The sequence below is a fragment of the Myxine glutinosa genome, chromosome 13 (genome assembly GCF_964187855.1).
Source record: "Myxine glutinosa chromosome 13, kmMyxGlut1.1, whole genome shotgun sequence".
Taxonomy (NCBI): domain Eukaryota; kingdom Metazoa; phylum Chordata; class Myxini; order Myxiniformes; family Myxinidae; genus Myxine; species Myxine glutinosa.
In genome coordinates this window covers 5,151,794-5,168,630 of record NC_136273.1, presented here as the reverse complement: position 1 = coordinate 5,168,630, position 16,837 = coordinate 5,151,794, and positions in this window count along the sequence as shown.

The window sequence follows — 16,837 nt, the reverse complement described above, 5'->3', positions numbered from 1 at the left end:
CCACTTTTGGCACTTGTGTTAGTGTTGAAACACCACTTTTCGCACTTGTGTTAGTGTTGAAAAACCACTTTTCGCACTTGTGTTAGTGTTGAAAAACCACTTTTCGCACTTGTGTTAGTGTTGAAAAACCACTTTTCGCACTTGTGTTAGTGTTGAAAAACCACTTTTCGCACTTGTGTTAGTGTTGAAAAACCACTTTTCGCACTTGTGTTAGTGTTGAAAAACCACTTTTCGCACTTGTGTTAGTGTTGAAAAATCACTTTTCGCACTTGTGTTAGTGTTGAAAAACCACTTTTCGCACTTGTGTTGGTGCAGGAAACCACTTTTGCACTTGTATTAGTGTTGAAAAACCACTTTTCGCACTTGTATTAGTGTTGAAAAACCACTTTTCGTACTTGTGTTGGGGCAGGAAACCACTTTTCGCACTTGTGTTAGTGTTGAAAAACCACTTTTCGCACTTGTTAGTGTTGAAAAACCACTTTTCGCACTTGTGTTGGTGCAGGAAACCACTTTTCGCACTTGTATTAGTGTGGAAAAACCACTTTTCGCACTTGTTAGTGTGGAAAAACCACTTTTCGCACTTGTTAGTGTTGAAAAACCACTTTTCGCACTTGTGTTAGTGTTGAAAAGCCACTTTTTGCACTTGTGTTGGTGCAGGAAACCACTTTTGCACTTGTATTAGAGTTGAAAAAACACTTTTCGCACTTGTGATAGTGTTGAAAAACCACTTTTCGCACTTGTGTTGGTGCAGGAAACCACTTTTGCACTTGTATTAGTGTGGAAAAACCACTTTTCGCACTTGTGTTAGTGTTGAAAAACCACTTTTCGCACTTGTTTTAGTGTTGAAAATCCACTTTTCGCACTTGTTAGTGTTGAAAAAATACTTTTTGCACTTGTGTTGGTGCAGGAAACCACTTTTGCACTTGCATTAGTGTGGAAAAACCACTTTTCGCACTTGTGTTAGTGTTGAAAAACCACTTTTCGCACTTGTATTAGTGTGGAAAAAACACTTTTTGCACTTGTGTTAGTGTTGACAAACCACTTTTCGCACTTGTGTTGGTGCAGGAAACCACTTTTGCACTTGTATTAGTGTGGAAAAACCACTTTTCGCACTTGTGTTAGTGTTGGCAAACCACTTTTCGCACTTGTGTTGGTGCTGGAAACCACTTTTGCACTTGTGATAGTGTTGAAAAACCACTTTTCGCACTTGTGTTAGTGTTGAAAAACCACTTTTCGTACTTGTGTTGGTGCAGGAAACCACTTTTCGCACTTGTGTTAGTGTTGAAAAACCACTTTTCGCACTTGTTAGTGTTGAAAAACCACTTTTCGCACTTGTGTTGGTGTAGGAAACCACTTTTGCACTTGTATTAGTGTGGAAAAACCACTTTTCGCACTTGTGTTAGTGTTGAAAAACCACTTTTTGCACTTGTGTTGGTGCAGGAAACCACTTTTGCACTTGTATTAGAGTTGAAAAAACACTTTTAGCACTTGTGATAGTGTTGAAAAACCACTTTTTGCACTTGTGTTGGTGCAGGACACCACTTTTGCACTTGTGATATTGTAGAAAAACCACTTTTCGCACTTGTGTTAGTGCTGAAAAACCACTTTTCGCACTTGTGTTGGTGCAGGAAACCACTTTTGCACTTGTATTAGTGTGGCAAAAACCACTTTTCGCACTTGTGTTAGTGTTGAAAAACCACTTTTCGCACTTGTATTAGTGTGGAAAAAACACTTTTTGCACTTGTGATAGTGTTGAAAAACCACTTTTCGCACTTGTGTTGGCGCAGGAAACCACTTTTGCACTTGCATTAGTGTGGAAAAACCACTTTTCGCACTTGTGTTAGTGTTGAAAAACCAATTTTCGCACTTGTGTTAGTGTTGGCAAACCACTTTTCGCACTTGTGTTGGTGCTGGAAACCACTTTTGTACTTGTGATAGTGTTGAAAAACCACTTTTTGCACTTGTGTTAGTGTTGAAAAACCACTTTTCGTACTTGTGTTGGTGCAGGAAACCACTTTTCGCACTTGTTAGTGTTGAAAAACCACTTTTCGCACTTGTTAGTGTTGAAAAACCACTTTTCGCACTTGTGTTGGTGCAGGAAATCACTTTTGCACTTGTATTACTGTGGAAAAACCACTTTTCGCACTTGTGTTAGTGTTGGCAAACCACTTTTCGCACTTGTGTTGGTGCAGGAAACCACTTTTGTACTTGTATTAGAGTTGAAAAAACACTTTTCGCACTTGTGATAGTGTTGAAAAACCACTTTTTGCACTTGTGTTGGTGCAGGACACCACTTTTGCACTTGTGATATTGTAGAAAAACCACTTTTCGCACTTGTGTTAGTGCTGAAAAACCACATTTCGCACTTGTGTTGGTGCAGGAAATCACTTTTGCACTTGTATTAGTGTGGAAAAACCACTTTTCGCACTTGTGTTAGTGTTGAAAAACCACTTTTCACACTTGTTTTAGTGTTGAAAATCCACTTTTCGCATTTCTGTTAGTGTTGAAAAAATACTTTTTGCACTTGTGTTGGTGCAGGAAACCACTTTTGCACTTGTATTAGTGTGGCAAAAACCACTTTTCGCACTTGTGTTAGTGTTGAAAAACCACTTTTCGCACTTGTATTAGTGTGGAAAAAACACTTTTTGCACTTGTGATAGTGTTGAAAAACCACTTTTCGCACTTGTGTTGGCGCAGGAAACCACTTTTGCACTTGCATTAGTGTGGAAAAACCACTTTTCGCACTTGTGTTAGTGTTGAAAAACCACTTTTCGCACTTGTGTTAGTGTTGAAAAACCACTTTTCACACTTGTGTTGGTGCAGGAAACCACTTTTGCACTTGTATTAGTGTGGAAAAACCACTTTTCGCATTTGTGTTAGTGTTGAAAAACCACTTTTGGCACTTGTGTTAGTGTTGAAACACCACTTTTCGCACTTGTGTTAGTGTTGAAAAACCACTTTTCGCACTTGTGTTAGTGTTGAAAAACCACTTTTCGCACTTGTGTTAGTGTTGAAAAACCACTTTTCGCACTTGTGTTAGTGTTGAAAAACCACTTTTCGCACTTGTGTTAGTGTTGAAAAACCACTTTTCGCACTTGTGTTAGTGTTGAAAAACCACTTTTCGCACTTGTGTTAGTGTTGAAAAACCACTTTTCGCACTTGTGTTAGTGTTGAAAAACCACTTTTCGCACTTGTGTTGGTGCAGGAAACCACTTTTGCACTTGTATTAGTGTTGAAAAACCACTTTTCGCACTTGTATTAGTGTTGAAAAACCACTTTTCGTACTTGTGTTGGTGCAGGAAACCACTTTTCGCACTTGTGTTAGTGTTGAAAAACCACTTTTCGCACTTGTTAGTGTTGAAAAACCACTTTTCGCACTTGTGTTGGTGCAGGAAACCACTTTTCGCACTTGTATTAGTGTGGAAAAACCACTTTTCGCACTTGTTAGTGTGGAAAAACCACTTTTCGCACTTGTTAGTGTTGAAAAACCACTTTTCGCACTTGTGTTAGTGTTGAAAAGCCACTTTTTGCACTTGTGTTGGTGCAGGAAACCACTTTTGCACTTGTATTAGAGTTGAAAAAACACTTTTCGCACTTGTGATAGTGTTGAAAAACCACTTTTCGCACTTGTGTTGGTGCAGGAAACCACTTTTGCACTTGTATTAGTGTGGAAAAACCACTTTTCGCACTTGTGTTAGTGTTGAAAAACCACTTTTCGCACTTGTTTTAGTGTTGAAAATCCACTTTTCGCACTTGTTAGTGTTGAAAAAATACTTTTTGCACTTGTGTTGGTGCAGGAAACCACTTTTGCACTTGTATTAGTGTGGAAAAACCACTTTTCGCACTTGTGTTAGTGTTGAAAAACCACTTTTCGCACTTGTATTAGTGTGGAAAAAACACTTTTTGCACTTGTGTTAGTGTTGACAAACCACTTTTCGCACTTGTGTTGGTGCAGGAAACCACTTTTGCACTTGTATTAGTGTGGAAAAACCACTTTTCGCACTTGTGTTAGTGTTGAAAAACCACTTTTCGTACTTGTGTTGGTGCAGGAAACCACTTTTCGCACTTGTTAGTGTTGAAAAACCACTTTTCGCACTTGTTAGTGTTGAAAAACCACTTTTCGCACTTGTGATGGTGCAGGAAACCACTTTTGCACTTGTATTAGAGTTGAAAAAACACTTTTCGCACTTGTGATAGTGTTGAAAAACCACTTTTTGTACTTGTGTTGGTGCGGGACACCACTTTTGCACTTGTGATATTGTAGAAAAACCACTTTTCGCACTTGTGTTAGTGCTGAAAAACCACTTTTCGCACTTGTGTTGGTGCAGGAAACCACTTTTGCACTTGTATTAGTGTGGCAAAAACCACTTTTCGCACTTGTGTAGTGTGGCAAAAACCACTTTTCGCACTTGTGTTAGTGTTGAAAAACCACTTTTCGCACTTGTATTAGTGTGGAAAAAACACTTTTTGCACTTGTGATAGTGTTGAAAAACCACTTTTCGCACTTGTGTTGGCGCAGGAAACCACTTTTGCACTTGCATTAGTGTGGAAAAACCACTTTTCGCATTTGTGTTGGTGCAGGAAACCACTTTTGCACTTGTATTAGTGTGGAAAAACCACTTTTCGCATTTGTGTTAGTGTTGAAAAACCACTTTTGGCACTTGTGTTAGTGTTGAAACACCACTTTTCGCACTTGTGTTAGTGTTGAAAAACCACTTTTCGCACTTGTGTTAGTGTTGAAAAACCACTTTTCGCACTTGTGTTAGTGTTGAAAAACCACTTTTCGCACTTGTGTTAGTGTTGAAAAACCACTTTTCGCACTTGTGTTAGTGTTGAAAAACCACTTTTCGCACTTGTGTTAGTGTTGAAAAACCACTTTTCGCACTTGTGTTAGTGTTGAAAAACCACTTTTCGCACTTGTGTTAGTGTTGAAAAACCACTTTTCGCACTTGTGTTAGTGTTGAAAAACCACTTTTCGCACTTGTGTTGGTGCAGGAAACCACTTTTGCACTTGTATTAGTGTTGAAAAACCACTTTTCGCACTTGTATTAGTGTTGAAAAACCACTTTTCGTACTTGTGTTGGTGCGGGAAACCACTTTTCGCACTTGTGTTAGTGTTAAAAAACCACTTTTCGCACTTGTTAGTGTTGAAAAACCACTTTTCGCACTTGTGTTGGTGCAGGAAACCACTTTTCGCACTTGTATTAGTGTGGAAAAACCACTTTTCGCACTTGTTAGTGTTGAAAAACCACTTTTCGCACTTGTGTTAGTGTTGAAAAGCCACTTTTTGCACTTGTGTTGGTGCAGGAAACCACTTTTGCACTTGTATTAGAGTTGAAAAAACACTTTTCGCACTTGTGATAGTGTTGAAAAACCACTTTTCGCACTTGTGTTGGTGCAGGAAACCACTTTTGCACTTGTATTAGTGTGGAAAAACCACTTTTCGCATTTGTGTTAATGTTGAAAAACCACTTTTGGCACTTGTGTTAGTGTTGAAACACCACTTTTCGCACTTGTGTTAGTGTTGAAAAACCACTTTTCGCACTTGTGTTAGTGTTGAAAAACCACTTTTCGCACTTGTGTTAGTGTTGAAAAACCACTTTTCGCACTTGTGTTAGTGTTGAAAAACCACTTTTCGCACTTGTGTTAGTGTTGAAAAACCACTTTTCGCACTTGTGTTAGTGTTGAAAAACCACTTTTCGCACTTGTGTTAGTGTTGAAAAATCACTTTTCGCACTTGTGTTAGTGTTGAAAAACCACTTTTCGCACTTGTGTTGGTGCAGGAAACCACTTTTGCACTTGTATTAGTGTTGAAAAACCACTTTTCGCACTTGTATTAGTGTTGAAAAACCACTTTTCGTACTTGTGTTGGGGCAGGAAACCACTTTTCGCACTTGTGTTAGTGTTGAAAAACCACTTTTCGCACTTGTTAGTGTTGAAAAACCACTTTTCGCACTTGTGTTGGTGCAGGAAACCACTTTTCGCACTTGTATTAGTGTGGAAAAACCACTTTTCGCACTTGTTAGTGTGGAAAAACCACTTTTCGCACTTGTTAGTGTTGAAAAACCACTTTTCGCACTTGTGTTAGTGTTGAAAAGCCACTTTTTGCACTTGTGTTGGTGCAGGAAACCACTTTTGCACTTGTATTAGAGTTGAAAAAACACTTTTCGCACTTGTGATAGTGTTGAAAAACCACTTTTCGCACTTGTGTTGGTGCAGGAAACCACTTTTGCACTTGTATTAGTGTGGAAAAACCACTTTTCGCACTTGTGTTAGTGTTGAAAAACCACTTTTCGCACTTGTGTTAGTGTTGAAAAGCCACTTTTTGCACTTGTGTTGGTGCAGGAAACCACTTTTGCACTTGTATTAGAGTTGAAAAAACACTTTTCGCACTTGTGATAGTGTTGAAAAACCACTTTTCGCACTTGTGTTGGTGCAGGAAACCACTTTTGCACTTGTATTAGTGTGGAAAAACCACTTTTCGCACTTGTGTTAGTGTTGAAAAACCACTTTTCGCACTTGTTTTAGTGTTGAAAATCCACTTTTCGCACTTGTATTAGTGTGGAAAAAATACTTTTTGCACTTGTGTTGGTGCAGGAAACCACTTTTGCACTTGTATTAGTGTGGAAAAACCACTTTTCGCACTTGTGTTAGTGTTGAAAAACCACTTTTCGCACTTGTATTAGTGTGGAAAAAACACTTTTTGCACTTGTGTTAGTGTTGACAAACCACTTTTCGCACTTGTGTTGGTGCAGGAAACCACTTTTGCACTTGTATTAGTGTGGAAAAACCACTTTTCGCACTTGTGTTAGTGTTGAAAAACCACTTTTCGCACTTGTGTTAGTGTTGAAAAACCACTTTTTGCACTTGTGTTGGTGCAGGACACCACTTTTGCACTTGTGATATTGTAGAAAAACCACTTTTCGCACTTGTGTTAGTGCTGAAAAACCACTTTTCGCACTTGTGTTGGTGCAGGAAACCACTTTTGCACTTGTATTAGTGTGGCAAAAACCACTTTTCGCACTTGTGTTAGTGTTGAAAAACCACTTTTCGCACTTGTATTAGTGTGGAAAAAACACTTTTTGCACTTGTGATAGTGTTGAAAAACCACTTTTCGCACTTGTGTTGGCGCAGGAAACCACTTTTGCACTTGCATTAGTGTGGAAAAACCACTTTTCGCACTTGTGTTAGTGTTGAAAAACCAATTTTCGCACTTGTGTTAGTGTTGGCAAACCACTTTTCGCACTTGTGTTGGTGCTGGAAACCACTTTTGCACTTGTGATAGTGTTGAAAAACCACTTTTTGCACTTGTGTTAGTGTTGAAAAACCACTTTTCGTACTTGTGTTGGTGCAGGAAACCACTTTTCGCACTTGTTAGTGTTGAAAAACCACTTTTCGCACTTGTTAGTGTTGAAAAACCACTTTTCGCACTTGTGTTGGTGCAGGAAATCACTTTTGCACTTGTATTACTGTGGAAAAACCACTTTTCGCACTTGTGTTAGTGTTGGCAAACCACTTTTCGCACTTGTGTTGGTGCAGGAAACCACTTTTGTACTTGTATTAGAGTTGAAAAAACACTTTTCGCACTTGTGATAGTGTTGAAAAACCACTTTTTGCACTTGTGTTGGTGCAGGACACCACTTTTGCACTTGTGATATTGTAGAAAAACCACTTTTCGCACTTGTGTTAGTGCTGAAAAACCACATTTCGCACTTGTGTTGGTGCAGGAAATCACTTTTGCACTTGTATTAGTGTGGAAAAACCACTTTTCGCACTTGTGTTAGTGTTGAAAAACCACTTTTCACACTTGTTTTAGTGTTGAAAATCCACTTTTCGCATTTCTGTTAGTGTTGAAAAAATACTTTTTGCACTTGTGTTGGTGCAGGAAACCACTTTTGCACTTGTATTAGTGTGGCAAAAACCACTTTTCGCACTTGTGTTAGTGTTGAAAAACCACTTTTCACACTTGTATTAGTGTGGAAAAAACACTTTTTGCACTTGTGATAGTGTTGAAAAACCACTTTTCGCACTTGTGTTGGCGCAGGAAACCACTTTTGCACTTGCATTAGTGTGGAAAAACCACTTTTCGCACTTGTGTTAGTGTTGAAAAACCACTTTTCGCACTTGTGTTAGTGTTGAAAAACCACTTTTCACACTTGTGTTGGTGCAGGAAACCACTTTTGCACTTGTATTAGTGTGGAAAAACCACTTTTCGCATTTGTGTTAGTGTTGAAAAACCACTTTTGGCACTTGTGTTAGTGTTGAAACACCACTTTTCGCACTTGTGTTAGTGTTGAAAAACCACTTTTCGCACTTGTGTTAGTGTTGGAAAACCACTTTTCGCACTTGTGTTAGTGTTGAAAAACCACTTTTCGCACTTGTGTTAGTGTTGAAAAACCACTTTTCGCACTTGTGTTAGTGTTGAAAAACCACTTTTCGCACTTGTGTTAGTGTTGAAAAACCACTTTTCGCACTTGTGTTAGTGTTGAAAAACCACTTTTCGCACTTGTGTTAGTGTTGAAAAACCACTTTTCGCACTTGTGTTGGTGCAGGAAACCACTTTTGCACTTGTATTAGTGTTGAAAAACCACTTTTCGCACTTGTATTAGTGTTGAAAAACCACTTTTCGTACTTGTGTTGGTGCAGGAAACCACTTTTCGCACTTGTGTTAGTGTTGAAAAACCACTTTTCGCACTTGTTAGTGTTGAAAAACCACTTTTCGCACTTGTGTTGGTGCAGGAAACCACTTTTCGCACTTGTATTAGTGTGGAAAAACCACTTTTCGCACTTGTTAGTGTGGAAAAACCACTTTTCGCACTTGTTAGTGTTGAAAAACCACTTTTCGCACTTGTGTTAGTGTTGAAAAGCCACTTTTTGCACTTGTGTTGGTGCAGGAAACCACTTTTGCACTTGTATTAGAGTTGAAAAAACACTTTTCGCACTTGTGATAGTGTTGAAAAACCACTTTTCGCACTTGTGTTGGTGCAGGAAACCACTTTTGCACTTGTATTAGTGTGGAAAAACCACTTTTCGCACTTGTGTTAGTGTTGAAAAACCACTTTTCGCACTTGTTTTAGTGTTGAAAATCCACTTTTCGCACTTGTTAGTGTTGAAAAAATACTTTTTGCACTTGTGTTGGTGCAGGAAACCACTTTTGCACTTGTATTAGTGTGGAAAAACCACTTTTCGCACTTGTGTTAGTGTTGAAAAACCACTTTTCGCACTTGTATTAGTGTGGAAAAAACACTTTTTGCACTTGTGTTAGTGTTGACAAACCACTTTTCGCACTTGTGTTGGTGCAGGAAACCACTTTTGCACTTGTATTAGTGTGGAAAAACCACTTTTCGCACTTGTGTTAGTGTTGAAAAACCACTTTTCGTACTTGTGTTGGTGCAGGAAACCACTTTTCGCACTTGTTAGTGTTGAAAAACCACTTTTCGCACTTGTTAGTGTTGAAAAACCACTTTTCGCACTTGTGATGGTGCAGGAAACCACTTTTGCACTTGTATTAGAGTTGAAAAAACACTTTTCGCACTTGTGATAGTGTTGAAAAACCACTTTTTGCACTTGTGTTGGTGCAGGACACCACTTTTGCACTTGTGATATTGTAGAAAAACCACTTTTCGCACTTGTGTTAGTGCTGAAAAACCACTTTTCGCACTTGTGTTGGTGCAGGAAACCACTTTTGCACTTGTATTAGTGTGGCAAAAACCACTTTTCGCACTTGTGTTAGTGTTGAAAAACCACTTTTCGCACTTGTATTAGTGTGGAAAAAACACTTTTTGCACTTGTGATAGTGTTGAAAAACCACTTTTCGCACTTGTGTTTGCGCAGGAAACCACTTTTGCACTTGCATTAGTGTGGAAAAACCACTTTTCGCATTTGTGTTGGTGCAGGAAACCACTTTTGCACTTGTATTAGTGTGGAAAAACCACTTTTCGCATTTGTGTTAGTGTTGAAAAACCACTTTTGGCACTTGTGTTAGTGTTGAAACACCACTTTTCGCACTTGTGTTAGTGTTGAAAAACCACTTTTCGCACTTGTGTTAGTGTTGAAAAACCACTTTTCGCACTTGTGTTAGTGTTGAAAAACCACTTTTCGCACTTGTGTTAGTGTTGAAAAACCACTTTTCGCACTTGTGTTAGTGTTGAAAAACCACTTTTCACACTTGTGTTAGTGTTGAAAAACCACTTTTCGCACTTGTGTTAGTGTTGAAAAACCACTTTTCGCACTTGTGTTAGTGTTGAAAAACCACTTTTCGCACTTGTGTTAGTGTTGAAAAACCACTTTTCGCACTTGTGTTGGTGCAGGAAACCACTTTTGCACTTGTATTAGTGTTGAAAAACCACTTTTCGCACTTGTATTAGTGTTGAAAAACCACTTTTCGTACTTGTGTTGGTGCGGGAAACCACTTTTCGCACTTGTGTTAGTGTTAAAAAACCACTTTTCGCACTTGTTAGTGTTGAAAAACCACTTTTCGCACTTGTGTTGGTGCAGGAAACCACTTTTCGCACTTGTATTAGTGTGGAAAAACCACTTTTCGCACTTGTTAGTGTTGAAAAACCACTTTTCGCACTTGTGTTAGTGTTGAAAAGCCACTTTTTGCACTTGTGTTGGTGCAGGAAACCACTTTTGCACTTGTATTAGAGTTGAAAAAACACTTTTCGCACTTGTGATAGTGTTGAAAAACCACTTTTCGCACTTGTGTTGGTGCAGGAAACCACTTTTGCACTTGTATTAGTGTGGAAAAACCACTTTTCGCATTTGTGTTAATGTTGAAAAACCACTTTTGGCACTTGTGTTAGTGTTGAAACACCACTTTTCGCACTTGTGTTAGTGTTGAAAAACCACTTTTCGCACTTGTGTTAGTGTTGAAAAACCACTTTTCGCACTTGTGTTAGTGTTGAAAAACCACTTTTCGCACTTGTGTTAGTGTTGAAAAACCACTTTTCGCACTTGTGTTAGTGTTGAAAAACCACTTTTCGCACTTGTGTTAGTGTTGAAAAACCACTTTTCGCACTTGTGTTAGTGTTGAAAAATCACTTTTCGCACTTGTGTTAGTGTTGAAAAACCACTTTTCGCACTTGTGTTGGTGCAGGAAACCACTTTTGCACTTGTATTAGTGTTGAAAAACCACTTTTCACACTTGTATTAGTGTTGAAAAACCACTTTTCGTACTTGTGTTGGGGCAGGAAACCACTTTTCGCACTTGTGTTAGTGTTGAAAAACCACTTTTCGCACTTGTTAGTGTTGAAAAACCACTTTTCGCACTTGTGTTGGTGCAGGAAACCACTTTTCGCACTTGTATTAGTGTGGAAAAACCACTTTTCGCACTTGTTAGTGTGGAAAAACCACTTTTCGCACTTGTTAGTGTTGAAAAACCACTTTTCGCACTTGTGTTAGTGTTGAAAAGCCACTTTTTGCACTTGTGTTGGTGCAGGAAACCACTTTTGCACTTGTATTAGAGTTGAAAAAACACTTTTCGCACTTGTGATAGTGTTGAAAAACCACTTTTCGCACTTGTGTTGGTGCAGGAAACCACTTTTGCACTTGTATTAGTGTGGAAAAACCACTTTTCGCACTTGTGTTAGTGTTGAAAAACCACTTTTCGCACTTGTGTTAGTGTTGAAAAGCCACTTTTTGCACTTGTGTTGGTGCAGGAAACCACTTTTGCACTTGTATTAGAGTTGAAAAAACACTTTTCGCACTTGTGATAGTGTTGAAAAACCACTTTTCGCACTTGTGTTGGTGCAGGAAACCACTTTTGCACTTGTATTAGTGTGGAAAAACCACTTTTCGCACTTGTGTTAGTGTTGAAAAACCACTTTTCGCACTTGTTTTAGTGTTGAAAATCCACTTTTCGCACTTGTATTAGTGTGGAAAAAATACTTTTTGCACTTGTGTTGGTGCAGGAAACCACTTTTGCACTTGTATTAGTGTGGAAAAACCACTTTTCGCACTTGTGTTAGTGTTGAAAAACCACTTTTCGCACTTGTATTAGTGTGGAAAAAACACTTTTTGCACTTGTGTTAGTGTTGACAAACCACTTTTCGCACTTGTGTTGGTGCAGGAAACCACTTTTGCACTTGTATTAGTGTGGAAAAACCACTTTTCGCACTTGTGTTAGTGTTGGCAAACCACTTTTCGCACTTGTGTTGGTGCTGGAAACCACTTTTGCACTTGTGATAGTGTTGAAAAACCACTTTTCGCACTTGTGTTAGTGTTGAAAAACCACTTTTCGTACTTGTGTTGGTGCAGGAAACCACTTTTCGCACTTGTGTTAGTGTTGAAAAACCACTTTTCGCACTTGTTAGTGTTGAAAAACCACTTTTCGCACTTGTGTTGGTGTAGGAAACCACTTTTGCACTTGTATTAGTGTGGAAAAACCACTTTTCGCACTTGTGTTAGTGTTGAAAAACCACTTTTTGCACTTGTGTTGGTGCAGGACACCACTTTTGCACTTGTGATATTGTAGAAAAACCACTTTTCGCACTTGTGTTAGTGCTGAAAAACCACTTTTCGCACTTGTGTTGGTGCAGGAAACCACTTTTGCACTTGTATTAGTGTGGCAAAAACCACTTTTCGCACTTGTGTTAGTGTTGAAAAACCACTTTTCGCACTTGTATTAGTGTGGAAAAAACACTTTTTGCACTTGTGATAGTGTTGAAAAACCACTTTTCGCACTTGTGTTGGCGCAGGAAACCACTTTTGCACTTGCATTAGTGTGGAAAAACCACTTTTCGCACTTGTGTTAGTGTTGAAAAACCACTTTTCGCACTTGTGTTAGTGTTGAAAAACCACTTTTCACACTTGTGTTGGTGCAGGAAACCACTTTTGCACTTGTATTAGTGTGGAAAAACCACTTTTCGCATTTGTGTTAGTGTTGAAAAACCACTTTTGGCACTTGTGTTAGTGTTGAAACACCACTTTTCGCACTTGTGTTAGTGTTGAAAAACCACTTTTCGCACTTGTGTTAGTGTTGAAAAACCACTTTTCGCACTTGTGTTAGTGTTGAAAAACCACTTTTCGCACTTGTGTTGGTGTTGAAAAACCACTTTTCGCACTTGTGTTAGTGTTGAAAAACCACTTTTCGCACTTGTGTTAGTGTTGAAAAACCACTTTTCGCACTTGTGTTAGTGTTGAAAAACCACTTTTCGCACTTGTGTTAGTGTTGAAAAACCACTTTTCACACTTGTGTTGGTGCAGGAAACCACTTTTGCACTTGTATTAGTGTTGAAAAACCACTTTTTGCACTTGTATTAGTGTTGAAAAACCACTTTTCGTACTTGTGTTGGTGCAGGAAACCACTTTTCGCACTTGTGTTAGTGTTGAAAAACCACTTTTCGCACTTGTTAGTGTTGAAAAACCACTTTTCGCACTTGTGTTGGTGCAGGAAACCACTTTTCGCACTTGTATTAGTGTGGAAAAACCACTTTTCGCACTTGTTAGTGTTGAAAAACCACTTTTCGCACTTGTGTTAGTGTTGAAAAGCCACTTTTTGCACTTGTGTTGGTGCAGGAAACCACTTTTGCACTTGTATTAGAGTTGAAAAAACACTTTTCGCACTTGTGATAGTGTTGAAAAACCACTTTTCGCACTTGTGTTGGTGCAGGAAACCACTTTTGCACTTGTATTAGTGTGGAAAAACCACTTTTCGCACTTGTGTTAGTGTTGAAAAACCACTTTTCGCACTTGTTTTAGTGTTGAAAATCCACTTTTCGCACTTGTTAGTGTTGAAAAAATACTTTTTGCACTTGTGTTGGTGCAGGAAACCACTTTTGCACTTGTATTAGTGTGGAAAAACCACTTTTCGCACTTGTGTTAGTGTTGAAAAACCACTTTTCGCACTTGTATTAGTGTGGAAAAAACACTTTTTGCACTTGTGATAGTGTTGAAAAACCACTTTTCGCACTTGTGTTGGCGCAGGAAACCACTTTTGCACTTGCATTAGTGTGGAAAAACCACTTTTCGCACTTGTGTTAGTGTTGAAAAACCACTTTTCGCACTTGTGTTAGTGTTGAAAAACCACTTTTCACACTTGTGTTGGTGCAGGAAACCACTTTTGCACTTATATTAGTGTGGAAAAACCACTTTTCGCACGTGTTAGTGTTGAAAAACCACTTTTCGCACTTGTGTTAGTGTTGAAAAACCACTTTTCGCACTTGTGTTGGTGCAGGAAACCACTTTTGCACTTGTATTAGTGTGGAAAAAACACTTTTGCACTTGTGATAGTGTTGAAAAACCACTTTGCAGTTGTGTTTGTGTTGAAAAACCACTTTTCGCACTTGTGTTAGTGTTGAAAAACCACTTTTCGCACTTGTGTTGGTGCAGGAAACCACTTTTGCACTTGTATTAGTGTGGAAAAACCACTTTTTGCACTTGTGTTAGTGTTGAAAAACCACTTTTCACACTTGTGTTAGTGTTGAAAAACCACTTTTCGCACTTGTTTTAGTGTTGAAAAACCACTTTTCGCACTTGTGTTAATGTTGAAAAACCACTTTTCGCACTTGTGTTGTTGCAGGAAACCACTTTTGCACTTGTATTAGTGTGGAAAAACCACTTTTGCACTTGTATTAGTGTGGAAAAAACACTTTTTGCACTTGTGATAGTGTTGAAAAACCACTTTTCGCACTTGTGTTAGTGTTGAAAAACCACTTTTCGTACTTGTGTTGGTGCAGGAAACCACTTTTGCACTTGTATTAGTGTGGAAAAACCACTTTTCGCACTTGTGTTAGTGTTGAAAAACCACTTTTCGCACTTGCGTTAGTGTTGAAAAACCACTTTTTGCACTTGTGTTAGTGTTGAAAAACCACTTTTTGCACTTGTGTTGGTGCAGGACACCACTTTTGCACTTGTGATATTGTAGAAAAACCACTTTTCGCACTTGTGTTAGTGCTGAAAAACCACTTTTCGCACTTGTGTTGGTGCAGGAAATCACTTTTGCACTTGTATTAGTGTGGAAAAACCACTTTTCGCACTTGTGTTAGTGTTGAAAAACCACTTTTCGCACTTGTTTTAGTGTTGAAAATCCACTTTTCGCACTTGTGATAGTGTTGAAAAACCACTTTTCGCACTTGTGTTGGCGCAGGAAACCACTTTTGCACTTGCATTAGTGTGGAAAAACCACTTTTCGCACTTGTGTTAGTGTTGAAAAACCACTTTTCGCACTTGTGTTAGTGTTGAAAAACCACTTTTCACACTTGTGTTGGTGCAGGAAACCACTTTTGCACTTGTATTAGTATGGAAAAAACACTTTTTGCACATGTGATAGTGTTGAAAAACCACTTTTCGCACTTGTGTTAGTGTTGAAAAACCACTTTTCGCACTTGTGTTGGTGCAGGAAACCACTTTTGCACTTGTATTAGTGTGGAAAAACCACTTTTCGCATTTGTGTTAGTGTTGAAAAACCACTTTTGGCACTTGTGTTGGTGTTGAAACACCACTTTTCGCACTTGTGTTAGTGTTGAAAAACCACTTTTCGCACTTGTGTTAGTGTTGAAAAACCACTTTTCGCACTTGTGTTAGTGTTGAAAAACCACTTTTCGCACTTGTGTTAGTGTTGAAAAATCACTTTTCGCACTTGTGTTAGTGTTGAAAAACCACTTTTCGCACTTGTGTTAGTGTTGAAAAACCACTTTTCGCACTTGTGTTAGTGTTGAAAAACCACTTTTCGCACTTGTGTTAGTGTTGAAAACCACTTTTCGCACTTGTGTTAGTGTTGAAAAACCACTTTTCGCACTTGTGTTGGTGCAGGAAACCACTTTTGCACTTGTATTAGTGTGGAAAAACCACTTTTCGCACTTGTGTTAGTGTTGACAAACCACTTTTCGCACTTGTGTTGGTGCTGGAAACCACTTTTGCACTTGTGATAGTGTTGAAAAACCACTTTTCGCACTTGTATTAGTGTTGAAAAACCACTTTTCGTACTTGTGTTGGTGCAGGAAACCACTTTTCGCACTTGTGTTAGTGTTGAAAAACCACTTTTCGCACTTGTTAGTGTTGAAAAACCACTTTTCGCACTTGTGTTGGTGCAGGAAACCACTTTTCGCACTTGTATTAGTGTGGAAAAACCACTTTTCGCACTTGTTAGTGTTGAAAAACCACTTTTCGCACTTGTGTTAGTGTTGAAAAGCCACTTTTTGCACTTGTGTTGGTGCAGGAAACCACTTTTGCACTTGTATTAGAGTTGAAAAAACACTTTTCGCACTTGTGATAGTGTTGAAAAACCACTTTTCGCACTTGTGTTGGTGCAGGAAACCACTTTTGCACTTGTATTAGTGTGGAAAAACCACTTTTCGCACTTGTGTTAGTGTTGAAAAACCACTTTTCGCACTTGTTTTAGTGTTGAAAATCCACTTTTCGCACTTGTTAGTGTTGAAAAAATACATTTTGCACTTGTGTTGGTGCAGGAAACCACTTTTGCACTTGTATTAGTGTGGAAAAACCACTTTTCGCACTTGTGTTAGTGTTGAAAAACCACTTTTCGCACTTGTATTAGTGTGGAAAAAACACTTTTTGCACTTGTGATAGTGTTGAAAAACCACTTTTCGCACTTGTGTTGGCGCAGGAAACCACTTTTGCACTTGCATTAGTGTGGAAAAACCACTTTTCGCACTTATGTTAGTGTTGAAAAACCACTTTTCGCACTTGTGTTAGTGTTGAAAAACCACTTTTCACACTTGTGTTAGTGTTGAAAAACCACTTTTGCACTTGTATTAGTGTGGAAAAACCACTTTTCGCACTTGTGTTAGTGTAGAAAAACCACGTTTCGCACTTGTGTTGGTGCAGGAAACCACTTTTGCACTTATATTAGTGTGGAAAAAACCACTTTTCGCAC